The following is a 20,328-nucleotide window of genomic DNA, read 5'->3' as shown; positions in this document are numbered from 1 at the left end:
GGCCCCTCCAATGTCTCCAAAGAATATTCCCTAAGACTAACCATCGTTCCTTGTTCATCTGTTCATTCAAAAGATGATTAATGCAGTAATCCCACCACTGTGTATAAGAGTGAATAAAACATAAGTCCACACAAAACACTAGTTCACAGGGCTGGGGTTGTGGTTCTCAATGGTAAAGTGCTTGCCTAGCATGTGTGAGGCACTGGGTTCGTTTCTCAGCACCACATATAAATAAGTAAATAAAATAAGGGTCCATCAACAACTAATAAAAATATTTTTTATAAAAACTAGTTCGGGGGTGCTGAGTTTGTGGCTCAGTGGTAGAGCACTCTCCTAGCACGTGGGAGGACCTGGGTTCCAACCTCCGCACCACATAAAAATAAATAAAACAAACATACTGTGTCCACCTACAACTAAAAAATAAATAAATTTTTAAAAAAAACTAGTTCACAAATGTTCATAGCAGCAACATTATTCATAAAAGCACAAAAGTGAAAACAATCCGAAAGTCCATCAACTGAAAGTCCATCAACTGATGAATGAAATGTCATATTTCCATACAATGGAATAAATCGAATACTGTGCTGATACAGGCTGCAGCAAGGATGAACCTTGAAAATATACAAATTAAGCCAGTCACAAAACATCAACTAGGGTTCATTTATATGAAATGTCCAGAACAAACAAATCTATTAAGACAGAAAGCCGATTCCAAGGCTGGAGGGAAAGGAAGTTGGAGGAAAATGGGCAATAGCTGTAATGAAAACAAGGTTTATTTTGGAAGGTGACATGAGTATTCTAAGGAGAAGGGTGTAGTCCCACACACCTATAATCCCTGCAGCTCAGGAAACTGAGGCAGGAAGATCAAAATTTGAAAGCCATGCTGGAGCACAGTAATGCATGCCTGTCATCCCAGTGGCTAGGGGGACTGAGGCAGAAAGAGGATCTCAAGTTCAAAGCCCGCCTGAGGCGCTAAGCAACTCAGGGAGACCTTGTCTCTAAATAAAACAAAAAATAGGACTGGAGATGTGGCTCAGTGGTTGAGTGCCCCTGAGTTCAATCCCGGTATCCAGAAAAAAAAAAAAAAAAAATTCAAAGCCAGTCTCAGCAACTTAGGCCCTAAGCAACTTAATAGGACCCTGTCTAAATAAAAATTAAAAGGGCTGGGGATGGGGCTCAGTGGTTTAGTGCCTCTGGCTTCAATCAATATTCTAAAATTGTTCAAACAATATTCTAAAATTTAGTATTCTGTGCACATACTAAAAACTTTTGAGTTGTACATTTTAGATAGGTAAATTTGTTTCTCAATAAAGGAATATTTTAAGCAACTCAGGCTTAATTACTAAAAGAAAAGAGAGGGAGGGGGAAAAAACTGGTCTCAAGGCTTTAACAGTCTGGTGGGGGAGAAAAGTGAGGCAAAGCATTTACAAAACAATGAGAAAAGGAAAGAGGGGCCTAGGACTGCCTACAGAGGCACCTAACCTACCCATGGAAGGTGTTCAGAAAATAACTCACTTTACCAGATCTTCATCCCTAAATTGAAGTTTAAATTGAAGAAACTTCTGAAAAGATGAAGTACCTGTTAAACTCCTAAAAATCTTCATTCTTACAGAATAATTGGTGGACTTTCTTTTTTTTTTTTTTTAAGGGTTTGTGTGCTGCGACACCTCAAATGTTTATTTGTTTTATTTTCTTGGAGCTGGGGATTGAACCCAGGGTCTCACGCATGCCAACCAAGCTCTACCACTGATTTACACTCCTAACCCCATAAAACGTTTATTTTAAACTTTAAAAAAGCAAGGGATTAAAGTGCGCTGACAAAACAAAACAAGCACCTGATCAGTGTTAGGCACTGGGTTTGATATTTAGCACCATATTAAAAATAAATAAATGAATGAATGAATGAATGAATGAATAAGGGAATTGTGTTCATCTACAAATACAAATTATTTTAAATTTTTTTTCTTTTATTACCAAGGTTGTGAGGTGCTGTAAAGATTAGGTGCAATCTTTTCATAACACTAAAATTGGTCTAAACCAAAAAATGTGTTATACGTTCCAAAACAAAGCTGGGGAGAGTGACTGCGAGGGAACTAGCAAAGTAGGCAAATTTGAGTGGTTGGTCTCAAAGAACTGAGTGCTACATAGTAAAACTGAACCTTTAAAAACTAAAGTCACTAATTTTCAACCACAACACTTCGAAATTAGAATATTCTTAACCGTTGCCATAGAAACAGTGAAGCCAAGTTAAAAAAAAAAAAACTCTAGTGGGTGAAATAGGGCGAAGTTTAGGGCGAACCTACGGGTACTGAACCTATCAAATGCTTTCACCCGGACAAGGGTGAGCCCACTGAGACTCTAACCTTATACCTCCGAAGCAATGCTACATAAATGACCTCGCATTGGTAATTTACCAAGTGCAAAAAAAAAAGTTTGCTGTTTTCTCCGGAAGAGAGAACCTGACAAAACCCCCTAGTTGTTGCCCACAACCAAAGCCAGCCAGTGCAGTCTTAATAGGACACAGCTAAGGGGGAGCCTGGCTCCGAGTACAGGAGGAAAGAAAGCATCGGAGTTGAGCCCTGCTGGTTTCACTGGCTGAGGGAGCAGGAAGAAACGCCCCAAGATCCAGCCTGGAGACCCAGCCTGCCTGCCTTCTGGCTGTACATCCTAGCCCCACAACACGTCCTATACCTGGCAGTCCACGCGCCCCGATCCAACTCGCATTGATTAAGCACCCACTGTCTACCCCACATCGTGGCTCTTACAGGCACTGCAGGAAGAAATGGCCCCGTGCCGAAGAATAAAAACCAAAAAGGACAGCTGCGGTGACTGAGAACGAACCCGAATGAGGAACTGGCTGCCTGCGACTGGTGGTCTAGAGAAGAGCCCCCACTCTCATTCTGCGGGGTCGTGACAGTCTCAGGGAAGGGAGGGCCCAGAGGAGCGCACCAGGCCGGGCCTTCCTGGAGTCCGCCGCAGACCCGGCTGGGAGGGTAAAGGACTCAGTACCCCCAGAACACCGCGCGTTCCTCTGTCCTAAAGAGCACGACCCCGACTCCAGCTCCCGGGAGAATGGCGAGCACGGGGACCGAACCCTGTAAGGGCCGGATCGGACTGTCACTGGCCCCCGCCTCCCTCCCCTGCGACCATGGCCGTCCGCTCCCTCCCTAACATGACAGTCGCCGCGGTCGCAGACTGAGCGTCTTTGCCCCGGTGCCTCAGCTCCTCTGGACGCCCACACCCCTAGCTACCCCGCGTGGAGAGGGACAGTGCCGGGAAGATCGCCCGGGCCCCTCCCCCCGCCGCCCCCATCTCCCTGACTCCGGAAAAGCGGTTACCTGGCGCGCGGGTGGGGCGAGGACACGACCCGAAGAAAGAGGATGAGAAGGAAGACTGTGGCCTCCCGCCCGGGGAGATTTGGGAAATTTGGAAGACTTGTTCCGCACTGGGTGACAGCTGTTCGCTGCGCACGCGCACAGGGCCTCAGAAGCCTGATCACTCCGCCGCTCCTCACCCTCCCGTCGAGGGGGTGGGTGGGAGACAGCGGCGACGGCGCGCGCACAGCGCAGACCGGCTCTCCCTGCGTGTGAGCGCGCGCGCCGTCACGTGACTGTTGGGGTCTGGCACTTAGTCACGTGAACTTCCAAACAGCTTAAAGGTGCCCGGCACCTTCTAGCTTTGGAGTGTCTTTTACACTATGTTATACGTGGTTCTCTGTGGCCCATCTTCTTGTTCTCTGGAGACAGGCATGCCTCCTTCTTCCCAGAGGGGTAAGGTACTTGAACCGAAGGAGGGAACAGGTGCACAGAACCTGGCCCGGAAGCGCGTACAGTGTTCCCACAAGATTAATGTGGGACCTGATGTAGTCCACGCGCCACACGTCCTCCTGGGCTCCGACACGGGCCTATGACGGCCTCCGGCGCGCGGACGTCAGAGTGGCGTTGCCATGGGTGGGGCCTAGGAATGCCCAGCCTAGCCTGGCAAGGAAGTCTGGGCGTGCGATGACAGCGTTTTGAATCCGTTCTCCCTTCACGAATTTTAAGGGCCTTTCACCTTTCTTACTACAGTGGGAGATAAATAATAGAACAACAGTTCCCACGTGTCCCAACCCCTTAACAAGCAACTCTCAAGTAAAACCTAGTTAAACTCCAGGTGCAAAATTGTTCCGTATTCTAGTCACGTAGGCATAGCAAGTCCCGCCCCAAGCAGGTGTGCGATTACAGTGGGGAGACCTGAAAGTGGCTGCCATAGAGATCGTGGACTGGGAGTAGGGTGGGGGGTGTCCCTCGGGAACTTGAGACCTCAATTGGAGTAACTGGAAGCGCAGGTGCCTATGGGCTCTTGAGAACTTAGATCTAAGTTTACTTGCTACTAAGGTTTATTGATTCTGCTGTGTAACTCCGCCCTCTAAGGTGTAGGAAAGAACCACACAGACCTTAAGCCCTTGTACTGCCAAAGACAGATGGCTGAGCACCAAATGTTTTGCAAAGCTGTACCAATTTTTTTTAAACTTCCCTGCAGAGTCCTCATCTGAGTCCGGTGGCATTTCCCCTAATGTCTTCTAAGCAAAGAAGGACTGAGCAGATCTTTACACCAGTAAGCAAACCTGGGCTATCTAAGAGGCTGAGTTTTCTGTTACAATACACTGATTTCCTCTTTAAAAAAAAATATACATATATATATATATATATATATATATATATATATATATATATCTTTACACAACCTTGTGAAAATATATGGAATATAATATAAGCTAAAACTAATGTGATTATTGAGCCACAATATTCCTGTAGTTGTTGAATTAAAAACACTTTAGATCCGCTAACCCACACATTTCTAAACTTGCCTAACATATAAACCCAATTGGTAATTTTCCAACTGTTTATGTTCTGAAGATTCCCAACCCTCCTTACAAGCCAATAGGATATGCCAGAACCATAAATATGTAACTCAATATTTATTGGGGGGCATACTGTGAGATAGACACTTAAGAATTTCACATATATTCACCAAATACTTAAAATAATACAACGAATGGGTAATATTATCTCTTTTTGTTTTGTTTTGGTATTGGGAATTGAACTCAGGGATGCTCTACCACTGAGCTGTAGTTCCAGTTCTTTTTATTATAAGATAGGATCTCTCTAAGTTACTGATACTGGCCTCAAACTTGCAATCCTCCTGTTTCAGACTCCCAAGTCTTGGGAATTACAGGCATACTCCACCATGCCTGGTGAGTATGGTTTTTGTTTTTTAACATGAAGGACTAGGATGATATACAAGCATTGCTGGCTTCACTGAGCATTACTGATAATCAGAGAAGATAATATAAAATGTCAAAATCTCAAAAGTTATAAAGCACTGTGTGAGTTTTTTAAGGTTCAGACTCTTGAAAATTGAAATGAGCCTATTAGAAAATCAATTGGATACATGGCACAGAGGATAATGTTTTGTAACTAAATAATTTCATAATGAGAATTACAATGAAAAGTTAAACTTTTAGCCACATCCATTTTTTGCTAGGGCGGTGGGAGGATTGGATGCCGAGGATTGAACCCAGGGGCACTCATCACTGAGCCACATCCCCAGCCCTATTTTGTATTTTATTTAGAGACAGGTTCTTACTGAGTTGCTAAATGCCTTGATTTTGCTGATGCTGGCTTTGAATTCATGACCCTCCTCCTACCTCAGCTTTCTGAACTGCTGAGGATTACAGGTGTGTGCCACCACAGCCAGCTGCCATATCAAATTTTCTAAAACCCAATTTCAATAAGGCAAAGACTGTACCATGGGATATGCAGATTCCCCTTCAGTATATAATGTGGACTATTGTCCAGATCACCTTAAGGACAATATTTGTAAGTTTTTTAAAATGTGAACAGTGCAGCAAATTGATACATTACTATGCAAAAGTAGTCTAATTTGAATATGTTGAAGTCCATTACATTTTTACAAATACAGAGAATTAAAGGACTAGGGATGGCCAGGCATGGTGGCGCACAACTATAATCTTAGGGACTCAGGATCCTGAGCCAGGAGGATTGCAAATTCAAGACCAGCCTCAGCAAATTGGCAAAACCCTAAGGACTTAGACAGACCTTGTCTTAAAATAAAAACATTAAAAAAAAGGGGGGGGGCTGGGGATGTGGCTCAGTGGTTAAGAGACCCTGGGTTCAATTCCTTCCCCCATAAGTAAATAAATAACTGACTAAGAATATAGCTTGTTGGTAAAGCATTTATCTAGTGTTATAAGGCCTTGGATTTTATCTCTAATACCTCAAAAAAAATTAAATAATAGTGACAATCACTAACTTTTTGGGGGGTGCTAAGAATCCAATCCTCACACTATATAAGCATTTTTTAACACTTATTTTTTAGTTATAGGTTGGCACAATATCTTTATTTTATCCTTTTTTTAAAAAAAATGTTTATTCCTCAGTTGGACACAATACTTTTTATTTTATTTATTTATTTTTATGTGGTACTGAGGATCGAACCCAGTGCCTCACACATGCCTGATGAGCACACTACCTCTGAGCCACAACCCCAGCCCTAGATAAGCATTTTTGTCGCTAAGCTATACCCCTACCCAATATTTCTCTTTATTTTATTGAATATGTATATTGTTTATGCAGGTATAAAACAGACCAATAACTACATGCTTAGATGATTTTAAAAGATCGCAAGTGAGTGTTATGGTAAGTACATAACAAAATTAGAAATCTTTCTTCTGGGCTGGGGTATGGCTCAGTAGCAGAGCACTTGCCTAGCATACATAAGGCACTGGGTTTGATTCTCAGCACCACATATAAGTAAAAGGCTTTTTGACAACTAAAAAAAAAAAAAAAAAGAAAGAAAAAGAATCTTTGTTTCTATTCTCTGTGTCCTGTGTTCTGAAGTTTAGATCAGTTTTTCACTCACTTGGATTATAATAGTCTCCTAATACAAGGCACAGTAGCACATGCCTATAATCCCAGCAATTTAGAAGGCTTAAACCGGGGGATCACAAGGTTGAGGCCACCCTTACCAATTTACCCAGGCCCTAAGCAACTTAGTGAAACCCTGTCTCAAAATAAAAAGGTAAATCAGGTCCAATGGCAAATGCCTATAATCCCAGCAAATCAGGAGCTTGAGGCAGGAGGATCATGAGTTCAAAGCCAGGGGCTGGGGATGTGGCTCAAGCAGTAGCGTGCTCACCTGGCATGCGTGCGTCCCGGGTTTGATCCTCAGTACCACATACAAAATAAAGATGTTGTGTCTGCCGAGAACTGAAAAATAAATATTAAAATTCTCTCTCTCTCTCTCTCTCTCTCTCTTTCTCTCTCTCTCTCCCCCTCTCTCCCCCCCTCCCTCTCTCCCTCTCTCTTTAAAAAAAAAAAAAAAATGAGTTCAAAGCCAGCCTCAGCAACAGTGAGGTGCTAAGCAACTCAGTGAGAACCTGTGTCTAAATAAAATACCAAGAGGTCTGGCAATGTGACTCAGTGGTTGAGTGCCCTTGAGTTCATTCCCCAGTACCCAAAAAAAGTAAAGTAAAATAAAAGGTAAAAAGGGCTGAGGATGTAGAACTGTGGTAAAGCACTCCTGGGTTCTATCCCCAGTACAAAAAAAAAAATTCTCCAAATTATTCCCCTACCTCCAATGCATTCTCCACCCACGCCTTCCAACTCATCTTTACTTCAAGCCAAAATCAACCTCCTAAAGTGAATATGAGATCATGACACCACTCAATTAAAACAGTTTATTAATTATGAACACTTTTCGATCTTATCCACCAAAGGAGTCATAAAGGTCAAAAATACTATGGTAGCCAAGGATAGGATAGACTTTGAAGGGATGCAAAACTTCTGTGTAATCTAAAAAATTTAATCAGTTTGAATAGCATCATACATTTATTTGTTTTAAAATAAGAATACCTGAAATTACCTACTTATTAAATTATTCAATTTTCCCACTAAAATATTTGAATAAAATTAAAGCTTTTAGGAAGATATGTCATGTTTTCCCTAGGGATTCTGGTTCTTCCTGGTCCATTGCCCTAACCTCATATATGTTCTGAAAGAATGCCAGGGGAACAGGTGAGCTGTTTTATGTTCACATCAAAGAAAATATTGGAAGGGATTTATGACATCTGAATCATAATAAGAAAACAAAGTATTTATGTATATTAACAAAAATAAAACCACATACCAAAGTCTGAGGTTGCAGTCTCTGAGTATTTATAGCTGTTTCAATCAATTCTCCTTTTTAGTATTATAGGTTATTTATCATTATTATTTACTATTATTATTTGGATTTTTTGTTTTGTTTTATTTTATTATACTAGGAATTGAATCCAGGAACACTTTACCATTGAGCCACATCCCCTGCCCGCCCCAACCCTTTTTATGGGTTTTTGTTTTGGTACCAGGAATTGAACCCAGGAGAGCTTAACTACTGTACCACATCTGCAGCTATTTTTCTTATATTTTATTTAGAGACAGGGTCTCACTGAGTTGCTTAGGGCCTTGCTGAACTGCTGAAATTGGCTTTGAACTTTCCATCCTCCTATCTCAGGGTCCCACACCCATCTCTAGCACCCCCCTTCCTTTTTTTTTTTTTTTTTTTTTTTGGTACCAGGGATTAAACAGGCATTCAACCACTGAGCCACATCCCTAGCCCTATTTTTGTATTTTATTTAGAGTTGCTTAGCGCCTCACTTTTGCTGAGGCTGGCTTTGAATTCAGGATCTCCACTGGGATTACAGGTGCACACCACCTTGCCTGGCTCCCCAGCAACCCTTTTGTGTGTGTGTGTGTGTGTGTGTGTGTGTGTGTGTGTGTGTGTTGCTGAGGATTGAACCCAGGGCCTCATGCATGCCAGGCAGATACTCTACCAACTGAGCTATATCCCCAGCCCCTCAGCCCTTTTTATGTTTTGTTTTGAAACAGGTTTTGCTAAATTGCTTAGGGCCTTGCTAAATTGTTGAGGCTAACCTCAAATTTGTTATCCTTCTGTCTCAGCCTCCCCAGTCCCTGGGATTACAGGTATACATGGCCCAGTTATTACTGTTTAGTTTAGTTTTGTTTTTGTTACTAGGGATTGAAACTAGGAGGTACATCTTCAGCCTTTTTTATATTTTATTTTTAGAAAGGGTCTCACTAAGTTGCTTAGGGCCTCCAAAATATGCTGAGGCTGGCCTCAAACTTGCAATCCTTTTACCTCAGCCTTCTGAGTTGCTGGGATTACAGGTATGCACCATCACACCAGGATATATGTGTATGTGTGTGTGTGTGTGTGTGTGTATACATTTTTTGTTTGTTGGTTTGTTTTTGTTGTTCTTGTTATTTTTGCTACAGGGGAATGAACTCATGGGCACTCCACCATAGAGCCACATCCCCAGTCCTATTTTGTATTTTATTAGAGACAGGGTCTCACTGAGTTACATAGCACCTCACCATTGCTGAGGCTGGCTTTGAATTTACAATCCTCCTGCCTCAGCCTCCTGAGCCACTGGGTGTATATATTTTTTTATTTTATTTATTTATTTTTAAATTTTTTAGTTGTAGATGGACACAATACCTTTATTTTATTTATTTATGTTTATGTGGTGCTGAGGATTGAACCCAGTGCCTCACACCTGCTAGGCAAATTTTCTACCACTGAGCGACATTAATTGGACTCCTTACCCACTTTTTGACAAATGGACCATGTAGATAATTTAACTTGGTAAATTGAAGGTAAAACCTATGAAGTGAAACTTCCCTTTCTTTTCCATAAAATTTTTAATTATTTTAGAAAAGGGAAAAGTTGAAGGCAAAACAAGTGGAAAGGAAGCTGAGCACTTTTTTTTCTGTTTGGTCCTACTGATTCTCAAAAATTTCAGCAACTAGTTGGGTACTATGGTTATTACCAGTTTCTTGTGTTTTCTTCTAGAATTGCAATTAATATACAGATACATATGAATATACAAATATATGTGAAATATGTAATGATTACTATAGATAAAAAGTAGAGGTCAGTATTCACAGATCTAATAAACAGAATAATTTCACTATCTCAGATAGATGTTCTATATCTTTTTTTCTTTTAATATGTATTTTTTAGTTTTCAGCGGACACAACATCTTTGTTTGTATGTGGTGCTGAGGATTGAACCCGGGCCGAGTGCATGCCAGGTGAGCGCGCTACCGCTTGAGCCACATCCCCAGTCCTAGATGTTCTATATCCTAGAACTGAGATTTGAGACTTCCAGGAATAAGAGAGAAAATGTTCAGGACCATAATGTCCATGGGGTTGGCAAGGTACCACAAACTGACAGGAGATAATTGTTCATTTCTAGGTGAGCTTGTGATGGGCACACCTGAGAAGAATTGGGATTTCGGGCTGGGGATGTGGCTCAAGTGGTAGCGCGCTCGCCTGGCATGCATGCGGCCCGGGTTCGATCCTCAGCACCACATACAAAGATGTTGTGTCCGCTGAAAACTAAAAAATAAATATTTAAAAAAAATTCTCTTAAAAAAAAAAAGAAGAAGAATTGGGATTTGTACCAGAGTCAACCCAGTCATCCATGGGAGTAGAAGAGGAGGAATTTCTTAGGATAGTGATTATTAATGTAGCTACATCAGGGCTCAGATCAAAAGCAACTGCTCTTTCTGATGCCTTAATTGGTACCCTAGAATCAGGTAAAGACAGGGGTTGAGTCTAAACACAACTCTTCCATCAATGATTATAGAGCACCTATAATTTCACAGGACATCCTTCAACACTTAGGGGTACATGAATTTAGGCATGAACTTAAAAGATTTCTTCATTGAGGGAGTCAGATATTTTATGCCTTTTTTTTTTTTTTTTAATTGTTGGGGACAAAACTCAGAGCTTCCTGCATACTCTACCACTGAGCTACATCCCCAGCACTATTGTTATAAAACTCTTTTTTTTTTTTTTTTTTGGTTTTGGGAACTAATACCAAGGGTATTTTACTATTGAGCTATATTCCCAGCCTTTTTATTTATTCATTTACTTTGTGTGTGTGTGTGTGTGTGTGTTGCTGGGGATTGAACCCAGGGCTTTATGTGTGTGAGGCAAGCACTCTACCATCTGAGCTACATCTCCAGCCCCTCTTTTTTTTTAATATTTATTTTTTAGTTTTAGATGGACACAATATCTTTATTTTACATTTATGTGGTACTGAGAATAAAAACCCAGTGTCTCGTGCACTGAGACACAACCCCAACCCATGCCCCTCTTTTTTTATTTTTTGTTTTGAGGCAAGATTTTGCTAAGTTGCTTAGTGCCTAGATAAATTGCTAAGGTTAGTCTCAAACTGGCAATCCTTCTGCCTCAGCCTTGGGATTACAAGTATAGGCCATCTGTACAGCAGGAAGTAAAACTGTTGACATCATGGAAATTTATTTATTTATTTTTAAAAATATTATCTCAAATAGTACTTCTTTTTTTTTTTTTTAAAGAGAGTGAGAGAGAGATGGAGAGACAGAGAATTTTTAATATTTATTTCTTAGTTATCGGCAGACACAACATCTTTGTTTTGTATGTAGTGCTGAGGATCGAACCCGGGCCACACGCATGCCAGGCGAGCACGCTACCGCTTGAGCCACATCCCCAGCCCGGAAATGAAATTTATATAGAAGTACACACCTGTAATCCCAGTGACTCCAGAGGCTAATGCAAGTTGGAGGACAACATCAGCAATTTAGTGAGACCTTCAGCATCTTAGTAAGACCCTGCCTCAAAATAAAAAATACAAAGGAGATGTAGCTCAGTATTAGTATACCCCTGAGTTCAATCCCTAGTACCAATAAATAAATAAATAAAAAGAGCGGGTAAGGTAGCTCAGTGGTAGCATGCCTGAGTACAGTCCTCAGTACCACAAAAGTTAATTAATTAATCAAAATAAAGCCCTTATCATATTCATTTCCTGTTGTGATAAATTGCAGAATATAGCCACAAATCCTCCAGTGATCCTTTACAATGTGACTCTCTCTTTCTCCTATCCGGAGATTACCTATTTCTCTACATTTAGCTGAATCTGGGCCAATCTTGCCACTTGCTTTGACCAACAGAATGTTATAAGTGATGTTATTTGACTTACAATCTAAACCTTAAGAGACTTTTCAGCTTCTGAAGCTGTCCTGAGAAGTGTCATGCAGGAAGCCAGTCAAGCCAACAAGAGAATGAAGAGTCACACAGAATAGAATTTAGTCACCCAGTGGACTGCCAGCATCAGTTGCCTGACAACATGAGTGAGGCCACCTCGACCTTCCAGCCCCTCCCAACCACCTCCTTTTGAATGCCGCCACAGAGTAAACCCAGGCAAAAGCAGCAAACCCTAGAGAATCATGAAAAAAAATTCCACCACTGCCGCTTTAAGTCACTTAGTTTTGGAGTTATCTATTAACTGTATAATAGTTATAAGTTATATTAAATATTATACAGTTAATAGATAACTGCTAAAATAAAATTTTTTTAAAAAGACAATGAGGGACCTGGGGCTGGGGCTCAGTGGTAGAGTGCTTGCCTGGCATGTGAGAGGCACTGGGTTCGATTTTCAGCACCACATATATAAAGGTATTGTGTCCATCCATGACTAAAAAATATTTTAAAAAGAAAAAGAGAGCTGAATGCAGGGTGGTGCACACCTGTAATCTCCCAGCTACTCAGGAGGCTGGGCCATATCCCCAGCCCTATTTTGTATTTTATTTAAAAAAGCGGGGACTCACTGAGTTGCTCAGCGCCTTGCCTTTGATGAGGTTGGCTTTGAGATCCTCCTGTCTCAGCCTCTGGAGTCGCTGGGATTACAGGTGTTTGCCACCATGCCCGGCTATTTATTTATGTCTTATCCATTTTATAGTCAAAAGAATCTTTCCCCTCTTTCTGGAGACTTTCTGATGTACTTTCATTTGTTCTAAGCTTGGTGTTTTGCTCATTCTGACTTCCTCATCTGATAAGGTGACAGCAGCTTCCCTTGAATTTCTGTTCATGTGTTTTTTGTCATTAAGAGCTTTCTTTAAGTTTCCTGAATTCCTGAATGAGTCCACCTGACCTGAGTGAGGTCATTATTTTTCTATAAACTTAAAACTTTTCTATCAATTTCTTTTTCTTTCTTTTTTTTTTTTTTTTTGATGTACTAGACATTGAACCCAGCGTCGCTTTTAACACTGAGCTACATCCCCAGCCCCTTTTATTTTGAAACAGAGTCTTGCTAAATTGCTGAGGCTGGCCTCAAACTTCCAGTCTTTCTGCTTTACCCTCCTGAGTTGCTCAGATTGTAACAGTGGTATACTTTATGTTTTGAATGTAACCCTTGTTGCTTTGCCACTGCAATTTATCTTTAAAATGAACTTCTTTCTTTCTCTCTCCTTCTCCTCCCTAATCTCTCCCCTCCCTAATCTCAGGGGAGACAGGATTACCTTTTTTCCTCAATCTAGGCAGAGTTATCTGTACTTGAATACACACCCATCATAGGAATCCGGATTTGCTGAAGGTACTTGTAAATGACTATCTCCCAAATTAACAAGTGAATTATAACTCTAGACAGAGAACCTGTGGAATGTAGTCTTTGAGTCGCCTCTTTAAAAGCCCCCTATTCCTGCTGAGGGGCAGAATCACAGTTTTGGGGAACCAAGTTCCCTATGTTTCTTCTTTGCTAGCAAGCAAAAAAACCTTCTTTTTCCTTTTTTTCTCAAAACCATGTTATTGGATTGGCATCGAGGGCGCATCCCATTAACTATGCTGAGAGGCCACTGTTCAATGATGTTAGATGGCAGTGATTTTTTTTTCAAAGTTTGTTGTAGAAATTTGTAAGGTTAAAACTATTTAACTATTTTCATAACAGTAATAAGAACATAAATATATTTATTTTTTGTTTGTTTGTACTGGGATTGAACCAGAGCACTACATCCCCAGCCCTTTTTGCTTTTATTTTGAGACAGGTTCTCACTAAATTGCCCAGGCTGGCCTGAAATTTGTCATCCTCCTGCCTCAGCCTTCCAAATTGCTGGGATTACAGGCTTGCAACACTACATGTGGCAGTTGTGTTTGTGCTGTCATTCATTCCCAAACATATCAACATATCTATGGAGGTTTCCAGAGGCTAAATAAGGAGTGATTTCACCATTTCCCTAAAGATTAGTGCAATGTGTGCTTCTGTATTCTTTTAAATTTTCCTCAGTTTTACAATATGGAAAATATTGCCAGATAAACTCATAAAAGCCATTTTCAAATGTATTAAAGAAATCCTATCCTGAGACCAAAAAAAAAAAAAATTGAGAACTAGTTTTTTTTTTATCTATTATTATTATTTTTACTAGGGAATGAACCCAGAGGTACTTTAGCACTGAGCTACATCCCAGTTCTTTTTATTTTTTATTTTAAGGCCGAGTCTCACTAAGTTAGGGTCTCTCTAAACCGCTGAGGCTGGCCTGGAATTAAGATCCTCCTGCTTCAGCCTCCCAAGCTGCTGGGATTACAGGTGTGTGCCATGCAACCAGTCAGAAATGTAGTTTGAAAGAGCATATCAGGATAAAAATTTAAATTTTTCCTAACTTTCTGTACTTTCCATTATAAATTCCTCTTTGAGGTCTGGGGATGTGGCTCAAGCGGTAGCGCAGTCGCCTGGCATGCCTGCGGCCCAGGCTCGATCCTCAGCACCACATACAAAGATGTTGTGTCCGTCGAAAACTAAAAAATAAATATTAAAAAATAATAATAATAAATAAATTCCTCTTTGAGCCAGTCTGTAACCCCCGACTGAGGCAAATACAAGGCCCGTCTCAAAATTACCCCAGCAAATTAGTGATGCCCTAAGCAATTTAGCTACTCTCAAAATAAAACATTAGAAGGGCGAGAGATGTTGCTCAGTGTTAAAGTGCTTCTGTTCAATCCACTGTACTAAATAAAATAAAGAGTCCTTCCTCTTTGAGGTGTTTTTTTCCTTCCTTGGGCCTTTAGACCCTGTGAGAGGTCCGGAATTGCTACCCCAGGGCATCTCAGACTCTGGCTGCAGGAACAGGGCAGACCCCGGGAGTAAAAGGCTAACAAAGGGATGAGGGGTAGGACCAGGAACTCAGCAGAACAAGCTGTATCCCACCGTCCTCTTCCCGCACCTCACCCTCCATCCAACTCCCTGCAGGTCTCACTCCGGATATTACCCCACCTGGCTCTCTGAATGCCTCAGGCTCCCTACCCTGAGCCTCATGCTGTGCCCTTCCAGAGTCTCAAGGACGCTACAGCTTCCCCTCACCCCTCCCCTGCTCAGAATTGATACACCAAAACCTTCCTTGCGGACAATAGAGACACATTTTCCATAGAGAGGCAAGGAGAAGACCTTATTTTCAGAACTATGAAATTGCTTTCTACTATGGGCGTTTCTTTAGTAACTCCAAAGAGGCGGCCCTAGCAAAATCTCAAATTGCGTGTAATTACAGATTTATAGGGTAAACAGATTTGGATAGAACTCTTAAAACCCAGGCTTGCAGCTAGCATCCTTAGTAGAACTCTCATTGCCATGGAGGTATCTCCTCCTCAGACAGACATGTAGATTTTGGAGTCATTGCTCCTATTAGAAGATAATTTCTCTCAAGAAGGGAAAGAAAAAGTCGTTCGTGGGAACACATGCTTGTAATCCCAGCGACTTCTGACCATGAGGCAGGAGGATCACAAATTACCAAGACCTTGTCTCAAAAAAATAAACAGGCTGGGAATGTGGCTAGGTGGTTAAGCATTCCTGGGTTCACTTCTGATACCCAAACAAAACCCAAACAGAATAAATACCGGGGAGTGTTTGGTTTGGTGGTTTCTTCTCCTTTTGCCATTCTGGGTATTGAATCCAGGGGCATTCTACCATTGATCCATACCCCAGCTGTATTATTTATTTATTCATATTTTATATATATTTTTTTGAGACAGTGTCTCACTAAATCACTGAGGGCCCTGCTAAACTGTTGAGACTGGTGTCAAATTTGGGATCTTCTGCCTTAGCCTCCTATATTGCTGGGATTAGAGGCATGTGCCACTACACCTGTCTTGGCCTGGTGCTTTCCATTCTCCTTCCTCAGCCTCCCAAGTAGCTGGCATTACCAGCATGTGCCACTATTCTAGACTTGTTGTCACATTTTATTTTACTTTAGTATGCATGTATGCATTCTTGTGGAACTGGGGATTAAACCCAGGGGCCCTCTACCCCTAATCTACATCATCAGCCCTTTTTATTTTGAGACAGGGTCTCCCTAAATTGCTGAAGCTGGCCTCAATTTTACTATCTTCCTGCCTCCTCCTCCAGTGTAGCTGTGATTACAAGGTGTGCCACTGTACGTGAGTGACTTAGTTATCAAATTCTTTTTTTTTTTTTTTTTTAAAGAGAGAGTGAGAGAGGGGGACAGAGAGAGAAAGAGAGAATTTTAACCTTTTATTTTTTTCTTAGTTCTCGGCGGACACAACATCTTTGTTGGTATGTGGTGCTGCTGAGGATCGAACCCGGGCCACACGCATTCTAGGTGAGAGCGCTACCCTTGAGCCACATCCCCAGCCCCAGTTATCAAATTCTAATGACTCCTGAAAATGCTTTTAGATTTTTTCATTTACACACACAGTTTCCTAAAAAGTTCAATATCGTGAGACTGTGAGTCAAGTTATTGTAACTACTTACCCAGTCATGTATTTTGCAAAAGGAGAAATTTCTGCAGGGATTTCAGCTTTTCCTTGAGGTATTTCTGCATTACCAGTTTATTGGGGTTTTTGTTATTGCTGTTGTTGCTTTTTTGTTTTTGTTTTTCTTGAATTGTATGCATACTAGTATGCACAGGAATATCCTGGTGAAATCATCAATATTTCCACTGTTATGCTGGCATACACTTATTTTTTTTTTCTTCTTGGTACTGGGGATTGAACTCGGGTATTCAACCACTGAGCCACATATGCAGACCTATTTTGTATTTTATTTAAAGACAGGGTCTCACTGAGTTGCTTAGTGTCTTGCAATTGCTGAGGCTGGCTTTTAACTCTCGATTCTCCTTTCTCAGCCTTCCAAACCACTGGAATTACAGGCATAGGCCACTGCGCCAGGCATGGCATATACTATTTATCATTGGCCTATGAGCTAATTTTTGCTAAAGAAACACACAATTATAGCAGAAGAGACGATATATCCATTGACATCTTACTTTATTTCAGTTTTCTTGTGTCCCTCTTCATGCTTGCCAGACATTTTGCTGTGGGTATCTATTTGGCAGAAGTTAAGCTGTCACCAGTTTTTCAAGGAGGTCACACATATGAATAGATCCTGTGTTCTATGTTTGGAAATAAGTTTTTCTGAAGATTATTGCTATTGAGATTTAAGAAATCCACCAACTTCTTTCTAATCCCACCCCCTGTAAATGACATAATGTCATCTGCATCAAGCTAAATTGTTAGACTTGGAGAGGATTTCCCATTCATGAGTCACTTAGCTGTTAGGTCTACCCCCACAGGTCAAGTGAACTTGAAGGTCTGCAGATTCATATGGAAAACAAAGGCTTGTGTTATCCTTTATTCTAGTTTCCCATTTATTATTATTATTATTAATATTCGGGGTAGTACAGGGGATTGAATTTGGGGCACCCAAATTAAATATCCACAGCCCTATTTGTATTTTATTGAGAGACAGGGTTTCACTGAGTTGCTTAGTGCTTCACCACTGCTGAAGCTGGGTTTGAACTCAAAATCTTCCTATCTCAGCCTCTTCAACCACTGGGATTACAGGCATGTACCACCACACCTGGTTTAGTTTCCAGTTATTTAACAACAGCAAACAACAACATAAGATATCAATGAGACTAAACATGCATGCTCTGGTTAGTCCTTGATGCTCATTAATTTAGTGCATGGATATGTATTCAATGCTTGCCTGGAGTCCTGCATTGTAAGGGCTGTTTGTGATGGCCGTAGTTGGTAAATGTGGCCACAGAGCACCTCAGTAATGCCACTGGAAAGGCTGGATCCTCCATCATTGACAAACCATTCATTTCTATGGACCCAGTTTCATTAGCTGTAGGTAAGGTAAGAGGATTAATTATCTAGCAATTGCATTGTTTAATCTGCTTGATCCCTTGTTATTTTCACATTGGGTAGTCCTTTATCAACACCATTTTGCCTATATGAATGTCTCTTGAAAACTACATCTATGTTTTCTGCTATTTCAGTTTCATTTTTCCTTTTATGGATCTATATATAGCATTTAAACTATCACACAACAAAATTAAGGACCGTTCTGAAATACCACTGGTCTATATTCTGTAAAAATGCTAATGCTATGAGAAAGACAAAGACTGGAGAAATCTCACAAAACACATGAAGATTAAGAAACATGACAGCTATACATTATTATAAGAAAAAGCTATGAGACCTTATCCTGCAGTGCAACAAGTGATTCTGCTTTAATAAATAAATACCTATGCGTTTTAAAGAATGATATTAGGACAATTAAAGAAGTTTGAATATAAATTGTAAACAAAGATTGCAATGCAAACTATAAAGTATTGTGTCAATGTTGCATTTCCTAAATTTGATAAATGTCCTATAGCACTCTAGTAGAATTTTTTTTTTCTTAGAAAATACACATTAAAGGGCTGGGGATGTGGCTCAAGCGGTAACGTGCTCGCCTGGCATGCGTGAGGCCTGGGTTCGATCCTCAGCACCACATACAAAGATGTTGTGTCCGCCGAGAACTAAAAAATAAATATTAAAAAAAAAAAAAAAAGAAAATACACAGTAAAGTTTTCAGGGGGAAAAGAACATGATGTATGCAATCTACTTTCAAGTTGTTCAAGAAACATACACAATGAGTATATGTGGACAGAAAGAGAAAAAAAATGATAAAAGCAAATGTGGCAAACAAAATGGTGAAGGGTATATGGAAATCCTGTGTTCTAGTTTTGCAGCTTTTCTTTAAGTTTAAAATTATTTCAAACTGGGCACAGTGGTGCACACCATTAATCCCAGTGGCTCCGGAGGCTGAGACAGGAGGATCCTGTTTCAAAATAAAAAGTACAAAGGTCTGGGAATGTAGCTCAATGGTAAAGCATCCCTGGGTTCAGTCCCCAATACCAAGAAAAAAAAAAAAAAGAAAAGAAAACCTGCTGTAATACATAATATACATTGTCGTACAAAATACTGACCAGAATTAGGGATGTGTAGTTCAGTGGTAGATGGGTTGCCTAGCAAATTGTGAAGCCTTGGGTTCATTCCTGTAGGGAACTAGAAGGAAATTCTCTTCAAAGATTAGCCTGACAGCCCCCTGGGAGACCTCCTGCCCGGAAGGCATCCTGCAGCTACCTATTTCCCTGGAACATCCTGCGGTTATCAGGATCATCAGACATCTTGCAGCTGGCAGTTTTACCACCCACATCCAGCAATTGCTGATTAGAGACCTTCCCCATCCCCAGCATATGAATACTCACCCACATCCAGCAATTGCTGATTAGAGAGCTTCCCCATCCCCAGCATATAAATACCCCTGTGTGAACAATAAAAGTTTGCAGCTTGATCAGAACTTTTGTCTTGCTGTCACCTTTCGTGTCTCTTGTCCCTTCATTCCTCCCCATCTAGGTTCGCTGCCCACGTTGATGTGTCCTGCCGGACGGGACACATTCCCAGTACTGGACAAAAAAATTAAAAAATAAAAAAGGAAAAGAAAAGAAAACACTGGTAAATCTATTGCTATGTGAAAGAAGAAGCAACAAATAATATCCTCAGTATGTTTCCACCCATTTAAAATGTGTACAAGGCTGGGTGCAGTAGCACACGCCTGAAGTCCCAGCAGTTTGGAAGGCTGAGGTGGGAGGATCATGAGTTCAAAGCCAGCCTAAGCAACAGCAGGGCACTAATCAACTCAGTGAGACCCTATTTCTAAATAAAATACAAATAGGGAGCTGGGATATAGCTCAGTTGGTAGAGTGCTTGCCTCTCATGCACAAGGCCCTGAGTTCAATCCCCAGCACTGCAAAAAAATAAAATACAAAATAGGGCTGGAGATGTGGTTCAGTGGTTGAATGCCCATGAGTTCAATCCCTGGTATCCAAATAAGAAAATAAAATAAAAGATGTACATATTTAGAAAGATTCAAATGTTAGAAATATTTGTCCACTTTTATTTTTTTTATATTTTTTTTTTTATTTTTTTTGCAGTCTGGGAAATTGACCCAGAGTCTTACACATGATAGGCAAGTGCTTCACCACTGAGCTACACTCAGTGAGACAGGAGCTCATTAAATTACCCAGGTTGGCCTCGAACTTGTGATCGTCCTGCCTTTCAATCTCCTGAGTAGCTGGGATTATAGGAAAGCACCACTATACCC

General features: G+C 40.9%; 1 protein-coding gene and 1 long non-coding RNA gene across 8 annotated transcripts in view; one reads left to right on the top strand and one right to left on the bottom strand.

Moving 5' to 3' along the window:
* Kdm4c (lysine demethylase 4C) overlaps window positions 1-3,545 on the bottom strand; it is a 382,463-nt gene extending 378,918 nt beyond the window's left edge. The window contains exon 1 of one of the 7 annotated variants that reach the window (XR_005733943.2): window positions 3,339-3,545. The gene's annotated coding sequence lies outside the window, so the exon portion shown is untranslated. The remainder of the gene's footprint in view (window positions 1-3,338) is intronic. The other 6 variants (XR_013438119.1, XM_040285752.2, XM_078047622.1 and 3 more) reach the window with 6 other exon arrangements.
* Window positions 3,546-4,732: 1,187 nt separating this feature from the next.
* LOC144377280 (uncharacterized) lies at window positions 4,733-19,524 on the top strand. Its single transcript, XR_013438118.1, has 3 exons — window positions 4,733-6,701; window positions 16,420-16,492; window positions 19,226-19,524. It is a non-coding gene; the product is annotated as an uncharacterized LOC144377280 (long non-coding RNA).
* The last annotated feature ends 804 nt before the right edge of the window (window positions 19,525-20,328 follow it).

This window comes from Ictidomys tridecemlineatus, chromosome 4, assembly GCF_052094955.1.
Source record: "Ictidomys tridecemlineatus isolate mIctTri1 chromosome 4, mIctTri1.hap1, whole genome shotgun sequence".
NCBI lineage: Eukaryota > Metazoa > Chordata > Mammalia > Rodentia > Sciuridae > Ictidomys > Ictidomys tridecemlineatus.
This window is presented reverse-complemented; position numbering and strand designations above follow the sequence as displayed.